At 34.2% G+C, this 14897-nt stretch overlaps 1 long non-coding RNA gene across 1 annotated transcript; it reads left to right on the top strand.

Annotated features, from left to right (window-relative positions):
* The first annotated feature begins 1412 nt into the window (after positions 1 to 1412).
* Positions 1413 to 10722, top strand: LOC125922785 (uncharacterized). Its single transcript, XR_007457783.1, has 3 exons — positions 1413 to 1574; positions 7188 to 7235; positions 10434 to 10722. It is a non-coding gene; the product is annotated as an uncharacterized LOC125922785 (long non-coding RNA).
* The last annotated feature ends 4175 nt before the right edge of the window (positions 10723 to 14897 follow it).

Here is a 14897-nt window from a genome sequence, read left to right as displayed (position 1 = left end):
ATTCAACACACAAAAAGCAAATAATTTTAATATTTTTGATAGTCCAAAAATAGAGATTTGAACAGGATCTCCAGAGTACCTATGAACAGTTGAGACTGGGAACATACTTTTTAGAAATGTTTGATATTAATAATAAGACTTGTCATCAAAAGGAGACAATCAAGCTTTTAGAAGTGTCTAATCTGCATCATTAAACAAGCCATCTCTTAGTGAACTTGTGTATCTATCATGAGATTTCTCACAAACTCAAAATCCCAATTTTTCTGTCTATAATCCTCTATAGATAAGGATTAATTTCCACTTTGTCTGAATTAGGTATTGAAGAAAGTTACTAGGTTGTAGTTTTTATTTTTTATTTTTTAAATGTGTATTTATTTTGAGAGAGAGAACATGAGTTGCAGAGGGGCAGAGAGAGGGGCAGAAGAGAATCCCAAGCAAGTTCCATGCTCAGTGCAGAGCCCAACACTGAGGTTGATCTCATGACCCTGAGATCATGACCTGAGCCAAAATCAAGAGTTGGACACTCAATTGACTGAGCCACCCCTCCTCGGTGCCCTGGTTGTAATTTTTAATAAATCATTCTTATCATTGTAAAATGTAACTGTTTCCTATAACTTGAGAAAAGATGGTTTCATGTTTTGTACATTTGTGCAATGCCAAGTCCTACAAAATTTTAGCCTAAGTTCATTTGCTTTATATTGATGTTTTTCATTTGCTTTACCAGTTAATTTTGTTCAGTTCCAACCATTAAAACAAAGCTCAAATTTGAAACACATATTTAGGTCATTTATAGTCAGATAAGCCTTTGCCCCATGAGTAAAGAAATGAGATTATTACCTGGTTATCAATTTTCTATTGCAATAGAGTCACATGGACGGTGAACATATAATTGATCATTCAACAAGGAACATTCATAATAATGAAAAGTTATGCTCTCAGTAATTATAATAGAAAAAGAGACACAAACTAGGACTATTTTAGGCACACCGTGGCATGACCACTCTAACGATATCACACAACTGGTTTTGAAATTCCAACAGAATCCCTAAACAAAAGAAAATGGAAGGCGGTAGATGAGGGGCAACTAAATAGAAAGCTTTCTTGTTTTCTAGTTTTTTGATAATGGAAAAATTATTTCCTTCTTGAATTCATACTTATTAGAAACACTAATTAGCATAAAAATGAAGAGAAATGTCAGTAGCCATTTAATGACACAGATTTTGAAAAATTAAAGTTAAATGGTAAACTTTACTATGCAAAGCTTTGTATATTGTTGCAGCAGGTTGTGGTCCAGACTCACACCTTCTTTGAAGGACTCACTTTGTATGAGACTATCAATAATTCAGAACATAAAGTTTCAAAATTAGTTTGTCATAATTCTTTCAGGAATGTTTGGTTTTATGACTGGTGACTCTTCTAGGAAAGTGTCCTTTAATTATGTGACTAACAGCTAACCTTCCAGAAGGAAATCTACCGAGAAATGTGAAAGATACTTTTTTTTTTTCTCTGGAAACCCACACGTCATTTGGAACCTAACAGAAGACTCACAATGGATGCTTGGTAACTACTCTCAGGTATTGTATGACTAGAATCTTGGAATTCAGAAGTAAAATAAGAGTCCTTCTCAGGGAGTTGTTGCCTATTATGAATGTATGACATTACTGGAAATATGGAATCTATGTTTACTTTTGTGTTCGTATCTAGAAAAAATCTCCTTTTTAATTCTTTAGTATGTTCTGAAATAAAACACACAACTGGAGTAAAGTGCTTTAATGCAGTGGTTGCAAACAAGGCCCTGGGGTCACACTGTCAATTTAAATCCTGGCACTCATTAATCTGCTACTATCTTGGGTCAATCATTGTGCCTCAATGTTCTCATCTGTTTAATAACATCCACTTCCTACGTGAGAAAAAAATGAGATTACATACCTGCAGTACCTGAAACAAAGTGCTCATTTAAAATTATCATTATTAGAATATGATTTTATAAAAGCCTCAACTATTTTGTGCCCAAATTATCCTCTTACTTCATAGATTTGTAAACTTTGTGAATTTATGAATGACATCTTTATGTTTATATGTCATAGAAAATGTATGGAAAGGTAAAGACAAAACTTCTAATAGTGACCACAACTAAAGAACTTTTGGGATGGGACATGAAAAGGGAATAGAGAAGAGAGCTTAGAATTTTTATTAACGAAGTGCTGTACTATTGTATATTTTCACAGAACACAGTGAATTAGAAGGTGCTTCTCAACTTTTAATGTACTTATGAATCACTAGGGTATCTTGTTAAATTTCAAATTCATGCTCAGTAGATCTGAAATGGATCCTGAGATCCTGTATTCTTAACAAATTTTCTGGTTAGTGTTATTGCTGGTGATCCATGGGATACACTTTGACCAGCAAGGAACTAGGAGATTTGAAAATGTAATATATAGTCTCCTCCTTTAAACTTACCAATGATGAAATTTTGCATATAAAAAAATTAAAAAGTACCTAACATCATGTAAAGACATGTAACATATATAGCAAAAACAGATGCTAAATAATTCTGAATCGTATTTCCATGAGATTTTTACCTTCATAACAATGTCTAGAATAAAGAATTTTCTCACCTCACCCTAGATTCTTTGTGTAGGTAGGATGTTCTATTAGCAACAGTTTGTCTATGTAATACCAATTCTATCACCTTCTGGATACCTCCAACCGAAATTCATTCATTTTGCCACTAATGACACTTTTACTTACTCAAGACATATGGGAAAATTAAGCTAACATTTAACTAAATGCTACCTAGTGAGTTCTTTCTAAAAGACTGGGAAATCTGATGTGTAAAGGGAGTTTTGCCTATCAGAAATATACCTTCCTCTGGCTTGACGGAACATAGTTTTCATAATTGATATGCCTTCCTGGGTCTAATCATTGTATGTCCTTGTCTAACAATGTTTTTATGGGGATATATAATGTATTTAACAGACATTGTCACCTAGCAGAACCATAATTTCCCAAACAGATTAGTAAGCCATCCATCAGTAAAATGGAATATATTCATTTATTAATTTCTATGGTTCTTAACAATGTTTTAAAGCCTTCTTACATTTATTATTCTGGTTGCTCCTCACAAGAATCATGCACTGTTAGGAAGGCAAGAATTATTTTCTCTTTTATGGATGAGGAAACCAAGCCTCCATAAGTTAAGTAAATTAATTTCCATACAAGGTCATGCATCAACTAACAGGTAATGATGGCTTGCTTCTTCCAACGTGAGAGCCTGTGCTCTTGCTAATATACCACTCAACAAGAGCATTTAATGTATATAAGTTATTGTATCTTTAGATAGGAGATAGAAGAAGTAAAATCCTAGCAAGAACAGAATGCCTAACATGCATGTAAGATGAACTGACTTAAACCACCAGAGCATAGTCTGAGAATAAGAGGAACTATCTGAATAAAAAATGTCACAGTGTTGCTAACAACAAGCTTCACAGTACTTCTGGGGAAGTCTGCAGACTGTCAAATATGCAATGTCCTTTTAGCAAGTACACCTTTATCGGTATTAATGCTTCTTTTTTTTTTTTTTTTTTAATTTTTTTTTTCAACGTTTTTTTTATTTATTTTTGGGACAGAGAGAGACTGAGCATGAACGGGGGAGGGGCAGAGAGAGAGGGAGACACAGAATCGGAAACAGGCTCCAGGCTCCGAGCCATCAGCCCAGAGCCTGACGCGGGGCTCGAACTCACGGACCGCGAGATCGTGACCTGGCTGAAGTCGGACGCTTAACCGACTGCGCCACCCAGGCGCCCCTAATGCTTCTTGATTAGCTAGACTTTAATAGCTAGTAAGATTGTTTGTCACTGCTATGGAAGTACTGAAGTGCCTAACAGTGAATATTAGACTAGAGAGGGCAATTTTAGAATTGAAAAATTTTAAAGATAAAGAAGCTGTTGTTAATGACAATAAGAAGCTAATGAGTGAAGTGAGGTAAAGTCATTTTTTATCATTTATGATTGAAATATAGTTGACATATAATGTGATAGCAGTTTCAAGTGTACAACATCGTGTTTTGACACATCTACACCTTACTCAGTGCTCACCCCCATAAGCATAGTCGCCATCTGCCATCATACAACCTTATTATGATATTATTGACTATATTTCCTATGCTGTACTTTTCATCTCCATCACTTCGTCTTATAACTAAAAGTTTGTGCTTCTTAATCCCCTTCATTTATTTCGTCCATCTCTCTACTTCCCTCCCCTCTGGCAACCACCAGTTTGTTCTCTGTTCAGAGTCTGTTTGGTTTTTGTTTATTTGTTTTGTGTCTTAGATTCCACATATAGGTAAAATCATATGGTATTCGTCTTTCTCTGTCAGACCTATTTTTAGGTAAAGTGTTTTAAAGAGGTCAGGAGTTTGATTGGACTATTTGTGTGGGCACTAATATAGGCCACCCAGGATCATGACAGGTTTAAAGATGGAAAGAACCCTCTGCACAAGGATAGCATTAGGGACTCTGATGGACAGTAGATGGCAGCAGTGAGATGAAGAAGAGGTCCAACTGGAGACTAACAGGACTTCCAGGTAACAAGGCCCCTAGAATACAGTCCCTGCAGAAAGTCCTCAGAAAATGGAAGTGGTGGTGGAATGACCATTCCTTCTCCTCTTGTGGACCTCCAGATACAGGTGGCAACAGGGAAGGGACACCTCCCCCAACTTGCAGGAGTTAGAGGGTATTTTTATGTGAGAAGATTCAGGTTCAAATTTCTGTCTTTCTTGGAAGTCAAGGAGATGAAGGGGTTTCTAGTAATATTACTGAATTTTTGTAGACACAGTGAAAGGGACTGTGAGGAGGCTGTGGAGCTGGAGCGTTTCCAAGAGAGAGAACTCTGAGGGAAGTGAAGAAGAAGAGATAGCAAGCTGGGGATTGTTGACATGGCCAGTGATTAAATTACAACAATGAAGGATGTACTATAGTGGAAAAGATCCACAGAGCACATGGAAAGTCATAAAAATTTAAGAAGTAGAAATTATTTTAGGAATTAACCTCTAGATGGCTGATACAATAAGTACAATAGAAATCCAAAAGACAGATGGCATCTAATGGGTTGATCTAGTCAAGAATTTGAAATTACTATTAACATTTGGGTAAGATTTGGAAAGTTGAGAAGTGAGAAGGAAGTTTACAGATGAGGGAAGTGCTAATAACAAGTGGATGCAGGAATTCAAACTCTGAAATAATTCTGTTGGGACTACAAAGCTATACGTTTTTTAAAATGTTATTATATTTTTCAAGTTTATTTGTATTTATTTATTTTGAGAGAGACAGAGACAGTGCAAGCAGAGGAGGGGCAGATAGAGACAGATCCCAAGCAGGCTTCAAACTGCCAGCGCAGAACCCCATATGGGGCTCAAACTCAGGAACGGTGAGATCATGACCTGACTCGAGATCAAGAGTCAGATGCCTAACTGACTGAAGCACCCAGGTGCCTCAAATCTATACATTAATAAAGTTTATATATTGAAAAATGCTACAGTTGTTGAGGAATACAAGAACTTTGAAGGCATAAAAAAGGAGGTGCTACCTTCAACATGAAAAGAGTAAGAAAGGAGTCTTGGAAGATGAGTAGAAGTGTATGAGCCGAGGAAGTGGGGAAGTGAAGAAAGAGGGGAAGTGAATTACAGATGAAGGTGGGGAGGTGTGTTGAACTGTCTGTGCCGCAAGCACAACATGGAAGGCTATGTAGTACAAAGAGAAATTTGGATTTGATATTGAGAACTGGAAATTCTTCTTCTGATGAGGAAGGCAGAAGCCTGAAAGGCTGGCACTCTCTCCCTGGGCCTGGCGATGAAGCTCTGTAATGTCCTTCACCTTTGCCCATCCTACCCACCCCAGCTCTTTCCTGGATGTCATCACCTCCTCTTGTTTCAGATCAGGATGGTTATGGATTGTTCTAGCCCAAGTGCCTCCGGGGCCTTCCTCTTCCTCTGCCTACAAGCCTTCTGAGGACACAGGAGTTGGGTGCCTCCCTGTTCCAACAATTCACATGCCCTGTTTCTGGCCTTTAGGTTCTTTCCTTTCCAAGCACGTTGCTGAGGAGACAAGGAAGAACATTCATTACTGTGTACTGTTAATTGTAGTGTCAGTCTTCTAATGCAGTTAGATCCTTCCAACAGTAATACAGCCTGACATTTGTTGAGCACTTTTAATAAGTCAGGGTTCAGACACTGTGTTAGCACTTAAAAAAAAAAAAAAATTAAATCTTTTATTTAAATTCCAGTTAGTTAACATACAGTGTGTGTTAGCACTTTTTAAAGATTTCCTCCTTATAAAGATTTTTTCATGACAACCCAAAGAAGTAATTATTTTTATTTCAATTTTAGAGATGGAGGAACTAGGGATAACAATAGTTACACAACTTACTTGGGCTAAGACAAAAATGGTGTATCTGGCTTGAACCAGGCTATCTTATTCCAAAGTGCCCCCTCCTATTTATTTTTTAAAATATAGCCCCCAAAGATTTTCTGTGCTCTAGATAAGAATCCAACAAAGAGCTTTATGGTTATTCTGTGTTTTGTTTTTTAAATTCTCATAAGCAAGTAGATTAATGAAACCCTGAAGTCAGTTTTACAGGTTTCTGGTATTCACCTTGTAAGCTGAGATACAGAGTTTGAGTCACAGCCTTCATTTATTGTAGGACAGTTGCAGATTTGAGTTTAGTGGCTATTTGAGTTTAGTGGCTATATTTACAAAATTTTATTTTGTTTTTTAAAGTTTATTTACTTTGAGAGAGGCAGACAGCACTTATTTCACAAGTGGGAGAGGGGCAGAGAGGAAGTGTGAGAGAGAATCCCAAGCAGGTTCCATGCTGCCAGTGCAGAGCCTGATGCAGGGCACGAACCCAGGAAGTTGTGAGGTTATGACCTGAACCAAAACCAAGAGTCAGATGCTTAACTGACTGAGCCACCCAGGTGACCCTATATTTACAAAATTTTTAAGAAATCAATAAGAGAGAAAAGAAAAAGATAAACAATTCATTAACCCACATGCCTAAGATACCTAATCATTGGCAAAAAATGTGAAGCATGTTTTTAGCTATTGATATATATATATATATATATATATATATATAGTTGGTTGGAATTGTTCCCCACATGATGGAATATTTTCCTTTTCTTTCCTTAGGACTCTTTTAAGGCTCTATGGACCACAGATGGAAAAACAATGTTCTATGTAATCTTCTATAATGACTTCACAATATTCCATCTTATTAATATGTTACAATTTATTTAGCTACCCTTAAAGGGGCAGTTATATTTTCAAAGTTTGTTTTCTGCTATTATACATATGGTTGTGACATGTATACATGTATGTGAATTTTACTGCACATTCTCTAGCAATGTTTTTAGCATATATTTCTAGAAGAAGACTTGAAAATTCCTGAATCAAAGAGTATAAACATTTCTGATCTTTGATTCACATTTCCAAATACTCTTCAGAAACACTTTTCAGTTTATAAAAGCAGAATTCACGTTGGAAAGTGCCTGTTTGGCCAGGAGTTTTTTATTTTATTTATTTATTTATTTATTTACTTATTTAATTTATTTATTCATTCATTCATCCATTTGAGAGAGAGAGAGAGAGAGAGAGCAAGGTGGGGAGAGGGGCAGAGAGAGAGAATCTTAAACAGGCTCCATGCTCAGCGTGGAGCCCTATACTGGGCTTGATCCCATAACCTTGGGATCATGACCTGAGACAATATCAAGAGTCAGATGCTCAACCAACTGAGCCACCCAAGTCCCCCAAGGCCAAGAGTTTATATCAAATATTTTTCATTTAATTTTGGGGTTAATGACTTTGCTAATTTATTAAATTGATGGGCAAAAGTTGTATATTAATATTAATTTGAATTTCTTTTATTATAAGGAAGGTTGGCTATTTCCAAATGCATATTGTCCATGTCTACTCGTTTGAATTATTTCATATCCTTTGTCTTTCCCTTGGGGAATACTTTTATATTTTTGTACGTTTTTATTTAATCATAACCATATCTTTTATCATTGATTTTGTGGACATGTTTTCACAAATACAATTTGCCTTTTAATGTTACAATAGGTTTAATGTTGAGATGTTTTCAGTGCTTAATCAAACAAATCAAAATTTTGTTGAATGGTGCTTCTTTTTTCTAATTTTGTGGTCTTTAAAATTAAAAAAATATGTGGTTTTTGTTTCATATTGTTATATTTACTGAGTTATATAATAAATGTAGATTATTGTAATGGATTTAAAAAAACTCACGTTTTTGTGGTTGAAAACTCATACCTTTTCTTGAATCCAAGGGGAAAAATCCTAAGCACCTAAACCTTCAGAGGCAGTGGGTTTGGCCTCACACCCAGTTCTAATCCTAGCTTTCTTATTTTTAAATTTATGCCTGTAATATCAGTTTCTTTTCCATGTTTTCCTTCTTTACATTTAATTCTGTGTTACTAATTTTAAGGATAAAACCGGAAGTCAAAATAGTCAGCTCTATTTTTGTTTAAGTTAACACTAAAGACACAGGTCAAGGACATTTCATTTGCCCTGAAATTATTGTGTCATCTTGGAGAGTATTAAGATATGTCACTGAAAATAAGAGAAACATCCATCATCTACAAAACAATGGCTTTTCTGATGAACAGTGAGAAATGTCTAGAATGGTTGAATCATTATATTGTATACCTGAAACTAATAAAACACTGTATGTTAATCATACTTCGGTTAAAAAACAAAAACCATGGCTCTTCTGTGGTACATCCAATATGAGTCTTAAAAATGCCTTCATCTCAGATTGGTTGCATAGTTTGCCAGAGTTCTTCAAAACAATGAAATATCTGTTTTATGATATAAAATTAGAATAGTGTCTTTTTTTTTAACTCAGAAAAGCAGTAACTACCAAAATTCTCTAGCACAACATATAAATTTGATAAAAAACATCAAACAATTTTGGGCAATTTTTACCTAAATTATCATTCATATACAACATGTGACATATGAATCTTTATCTTAAAATTAGAACTGTATATATTATTTAAACGTATTAAATATTATTTTTTTAAAGCATAATAGTTGTTTCCAAAGGCTTATTTTAATGTCATGTTCACATTTTAGGGAGAGGGCAATATAGGATGTAATCTTTACTTTGTGGAAAAATGAAAAACCATCGGCCCATGATGGGGTGATGGGGTTACTTAAGTTAAGGCACCCCGTCCACAAACCGAGACTTATATGTAACGTAACTGCAGTTTCAACCGTCAACCAGGAACATAACCACTAACCAGTCAACATGGAATTTCCTGGTCAGTACTAAGAAATTTACTGATAGACTCCTTCCTGTCACTGCCAATCAATTTATTTTCTTTCTTTCTTTCTTTCTTTCTTTCTTTCTTTTGCCCTCTCTTTACCTTTAAAAACTTCTCTTTTGTTTAGTTCAGCAGAGGTCCTCTCTGCTTGCTAGAAGGAATACTGCCCATTGACAAATCACCTCATTAAGTCAATTAGATTTTCAAATCTATTCGGTTGAATTTTGTTTTTTAACAACTTATACAAATATAAGGACAATGATTTTTCCATGCTTTCATTTCTTTGCTCTTAAAAAAAAAAAGCAACACTCTTTATTTCTTTACATTATCTTTTTATTTTTATTTTTTTTACCCTTCTTATATAATAGAAGAAAGGTTGAGAGTAAGGGCTATATGTATAACAAAATAATTCCCTTTAAATATTTGTCGCCAATCAGTATTAAAATTTAGATTTCATTTTGGAAAGAAGATATAAAGTTAAAAATAAAGACTAATTAAAAAATGAGGAAAAATCAGAATGAGTATCTTCCCAGAAGCATTTGATCACTCCCTGTGGGTATTTACCAAATACTGAGAGACAGTACCCCCTGGATCTCTTGCTTTTCTGAATGTCTTGCAAATAGAGACACTGGCTGCCTTTATTCTGAACTATCTTTTCAAGAATGTTTTTATAAAAAACATCTTAGGAAGTCTTCTTTCAGAATAAAGGGCAGGCTTGTATACTATCCAGTTATAATAAATATAATGGCTCTTTCCAGAGTAAATATCAGGCTCATTATAAAAAAAAAAAAAAAAATTGAGTTCCTAAAATTTGGAATTCCTCCCCTGTAACACACCTACTGTGTATGCAGATATCACTCACCCCTCTTCACTGTAAAAACTGGGGAAGACCCAGTGTAGATGTTTAGACTCTACTGTGATTGTTGTGTGTACAGGAGTCTAGTCTTCTGCCAGTATCTCTGTAGCTGGCTGTCTCTTTATTTTACAAGATAAAATCATAAGACCCTTCAAAATTTCTGAAAAATTTTGAAGTACTTAACAGTCTACTCAGGGAAACTTTTTAAGCAAGCTAACTTTGTAAATCTTGTTTCAGGCTCTTGATTTTGGGAAAGAAGAAAACAAGGAAGGAGATGAATATCAGAAAAACCATCAGAAATGAGATCAAGCTTTTCCCTGATGAACGACTCTGGAAAAAAAATAAAGGAAAAATAATGAGAGAAGTAGCAAAACACAAGACTGAAGGCACCACCTGACTAGAATGCCAAAGCTCGTTTTCACTGACTAAAGGAAATTTACCTTGGAAAATGATTAATTGTCATGTAAACAATTTTCTATGGTGTTTTGAAGTATTATTGATATTACACCACCAAATCAATAATGGAGTAAAGAGGTTTTACTGTTTCTTTTTTTTTTCTTTCTTAGTTCCTTTTTTTTTTTTTAAAGTAGGTTTCATGCCCAGCACAGGGCTTGAACTCATGACCCTGAAATCAAGACCTGAGCTGAGATCAAGAGTCAGACACTTAACCAACTAAGCCACCCAGCTACCCTTTAAGGGGGTTTTTCAATACAATTCAAGAAATTGTCAATCTCTTGGCATCTAGAAATCAACATGGCAAGTTTGACAATTTGATGATATTTAATAAAATGTTTAAATAGGAAATCACTCAAAAAAGTCATCAAAACTCTTAAAAAGTTGTGAATCAAGGCCTTCAGTTTTATTGATAATTTTATCACATTTTGGTCAGTTAGAAGTCAAGTTTTGGGGGACCACATGGCCTTTGGATTTACATTAATTGTTTTGTACATTAATATGAATAAAAATGAGATAGGAAAATTCCCAAAATGAAGAAAGAAGCAATAAAAGAAAATAGGGATAGAAATAAACAAAGGAGATTTTTTTAAAAGGATTAAATGGGCAATGAACTTATATTTGTGAAAAGGCTCTCCTTTATTTTTTTTACCTTCTTTAGTTCTGGTTTTTTTTTCCCTCTTATTCTATCATCACATTTGGTTAGCCTATAGTCCTTTTTTTGTTCTTTTTTTTTTTTTTTTTGCATTACTTTCAGTTGTTTTAATTTTGTGACTTTACTCTCTTCCATCCAAAATTCTGAATGAAGGAATCTATAAATATAGAAATGTTAAGATTAGTACTGAAAATACATAAAAATCTCAAATTTATGGTACAAACAAAAGATGTATAATAAATAAGCAAGTCCTATGTTACTATGATTTTGTGGCATAATAATGGACTCCCCCATCACAACTTTACCTGTTTTTTTTTTAATTTAATTTAATTTTATTATTTTTTTAGAGAGAGAGAGCATGTGAACAGGGGAGAGACAGAGAAAGAGTCTTTTTCAGATTTTTAAAAAATTTATGTATTTATTCAGAGAGAGAGAAAGAGAGAGACAGAAAGAGAGAGAGAGAAAGACAGCAGTGGAGGGGCAGAGAGAGAGGGAGAGAGAGAATCCCAAGCAGACTTGGAGCTGTCAGTGCATGGAGCCTGACATGGGGCTTAAAGTCACAAACTGTGAGATCATGACCTGAGCTGAAACCAAAAGTCAGACACTTAACCGACTGAGCCACCCAGGTGCCTCACAACTTTACCTGTTTTAAATTCTGAATCTTGGTAAAGATAGTATGTTTCAACTAATCACTCCTATCAAGATGTAGATTAATTGTCTGTATGCAGTTAACTTTGTTTTGTTTTTTACAATAAGCAATTTAGAAAAGATTAGAATTATGCCAATGAGAGCCTTAGGGCACCTAGAGTGTTTTGACAGGTTAGTAGCAGAAGAAAGTGGTTGGATTGTGTGGGTTTGTAGGGGGGTATACTGTTATGGGACATCCTGGCATAATGAAGTTAGTCAGTGTTTAGTGGTATTGACAAAATAATGCCACCTATGTGATCAGAGAAAGACTAGAAATGTGTCTAACTTGAAGTTTCATCATTTTGTCTAATTCCAGGACCATAGTCATGGTCTCTGCATCTAAATTTCCCTGTGTTTGTTATAGAACTAGGGAGCCAGAAAATTTTCAAACACCAGAAGATTTGATTCTTGGTTACAAATCCCTGAAACTGACTCTGGCTACATTGAAAATAAGGTTATTGAAGAGGAGGATTCAGAATTAAAGGATAATTTAATGTTAAGTGATCAAGTAGCTCTAAGGTGGAAGATAGTACAGCAAGGCCATCTAGTGGAATAGTCTGACCCCTGTACAGCAGTTGGATCAAAATGTATAAACTTAGCACTTTTGGGTTATTCAGTCAAGATTCACAATTCCAGGTAAGAAGTTCTGATTATCCAGCTTGGGTCATGTTGGCTATAACAAAGCATGAAGAATTAGGATCTTGTTCTTTGAGCTTCCATAGTGAGAAAATCAAGTATGTGCACATGCTTTCACACTAAGACTACACACAATAGAGGAAAGAAATATCTCCAAAAGGAATTCAGAGAGCTATTTAAAACTGGAAGTTTGATGGTTTACACAATATAAGCCCTACTCAAACATGGAAGGAGATTATCTCAACTGTACTAAGAAATAAAATAATTAGTAGTTTTATATTTGTAATCTATAAATCAAGCCTGGATTCAGGGCTTGATCCCATCATCCTGGGATCATGATCTGAACCTCAGAAGAGTAACCGACTGAGACATTCAGGTGTCCTATGGCTTTTGATTTCAAAAGAAACATTGCTCAGGAAGTGCTTTGATTTGAATAAATGTGGCTCCTTTTCAAATCTATGAAAAGAAATCACTTAAAACAGTATTTATATATTGCATTTATTATGGAAAGTTGTTCTTATCCTTGTAACTGTGAGAGTAATTTTTGTAACATGGGGTTTTCTTCAAATTCCATGAAGATTAAATGAGAAACTAAATATAATCTTTAAGAAACTTATACGTTTTGCCACAAGAAGGGCCTTCTTTTCCTGGTAGTCAGGGTTATTTCATTTTAAAAATCCTGCTTAAAAAAGTTAAAATTGTGGAACAATCAGTGGTTTTCTAACCATCTTGAGGAAGTTACTTTTATTTTTCTCTGCAGAATTCAATTGATAACTCTGAATATACACTTTTTAAACTAAATAACACTTTGTAAAATGTTACCAGGTAAAGTTAAAAATAAATCTGTGATCAAATATATTTGGCAAGTGTTGGTTAAAGATGACTATCAAAGTCTTTCTTTTTTTTTTTTTAACTGAAAAAGATTTCAGATCGTTTAATTCACTAATCTGCTTTACAAATCTCAAAGAGAAAAGCTATACAATGTAGTATTTCCAAAACATATTTGAGAAAGGAACTCTTTTTTTTATTTTGACCTACCAATTACAGGTTCTTGCGAATTTGGGGAAATACCAGTACAAATAGTTAGAAAGAGACCTTGTTGATGCATCATAGTTTTTAAAATAAATTATTTACTTTGATTATTACATCATTTCACCTGTTGTTACAAGTTCTGCACAGACTTCTGTTTTTATACTGATTTCCCAGCTCCTCAGTGGTTTACACTGTCCATTCCCCGGTGGTCAAATACATTTTTACTGACTATTCTGAAATAAAATGATGAATCCCCCAGTGGGCTAAAAAAGTTTTAGTTAGCAAGTTGAGGGTTTCCAAGACATAGAGTATTCTTTGGCCATGTTATAATCCAAATGTAGTATAGACCACAGAGAATTTGAGAATTTGTAAGATATGGCCTAGAACTTTAATTTTCCAGGATCTGTTTAGTCTATAGACTGTATTATCTCATAGCTGAGAGAAATTGTAATTCTGATGGTAATAAAAACAAATCAGTAATTGGTCAACAAATGTCAATGACTATACAAGTAGATTCAACTAATATGTTACTGTTGAGTGAATGAACAAACATCTGAATATACGACTAGTTAAAATACTCAGATCATAGTCCTTCTGATAACAGAAGGTCAAAAGACTATATCTGATAAAATTGACTGCTTATAGAAATTTAATGTCCTAAGACTCATATTTTGTCCCTTAAATTTAGTATTCAGAAGACCATTCCAGCTGTAATATTCTAACAGTAATAGAATTTTATATGATATAATCATAGTAGTATAATTATTCTGCATTATATTTATATAATATAGCAATAAAATTATGTTACATAGGCAAAAATTGTAGATTAGAAGTTATGAATCCATTTTATGGAATATTTTTTAACTTGTAAAACAAAGTTTTCTCGCAAATATTATAGAGATAATGCTGATCTTCCTTGTGAAAGTAATATCTGCAAACTTACACAATACAAAAAACATTGTATAGTGATCATATTTTTCTTAGAAAAAAATTTGTAATCTACCAAATGTACCTGGGTTGCCAAGATACTAAATTTTGCACCATTAGAAAATTCAGACTCCACAAATTTTGAGTTAATTTTTTTTAATTTGGACTTTAGTTAATAATTTTTGATATCTTGAAATTGGGAAATCTTATGAAAACCAAGGACCAAAAGCATACATGTCTAGGCTGGATGGTACGATCCTAATACTTCCCTTTTCATAAAGAACACTGAGGAAAAAAAAAATATGTATATA

This window comes from Panthera uncia, chromosome B1 (genome assembly GCF_023721935.1).
Source record: "Panthera uncia isolate 11264 chromosome B1, Puncia_PCG_1.0, whole genome shotgun sequence".
In the NCBI taxonomy this organism is placed as follows: Eukaryota; Metazoa; Chordata; class Mammalia; order Carnivora; family Felidae; genus Panthera; species Panthera uncia.
Note: the sequence above shows the minus strand (reverse complement) of the source record. Positions and strands in the feature narration are given on the sequence as shown.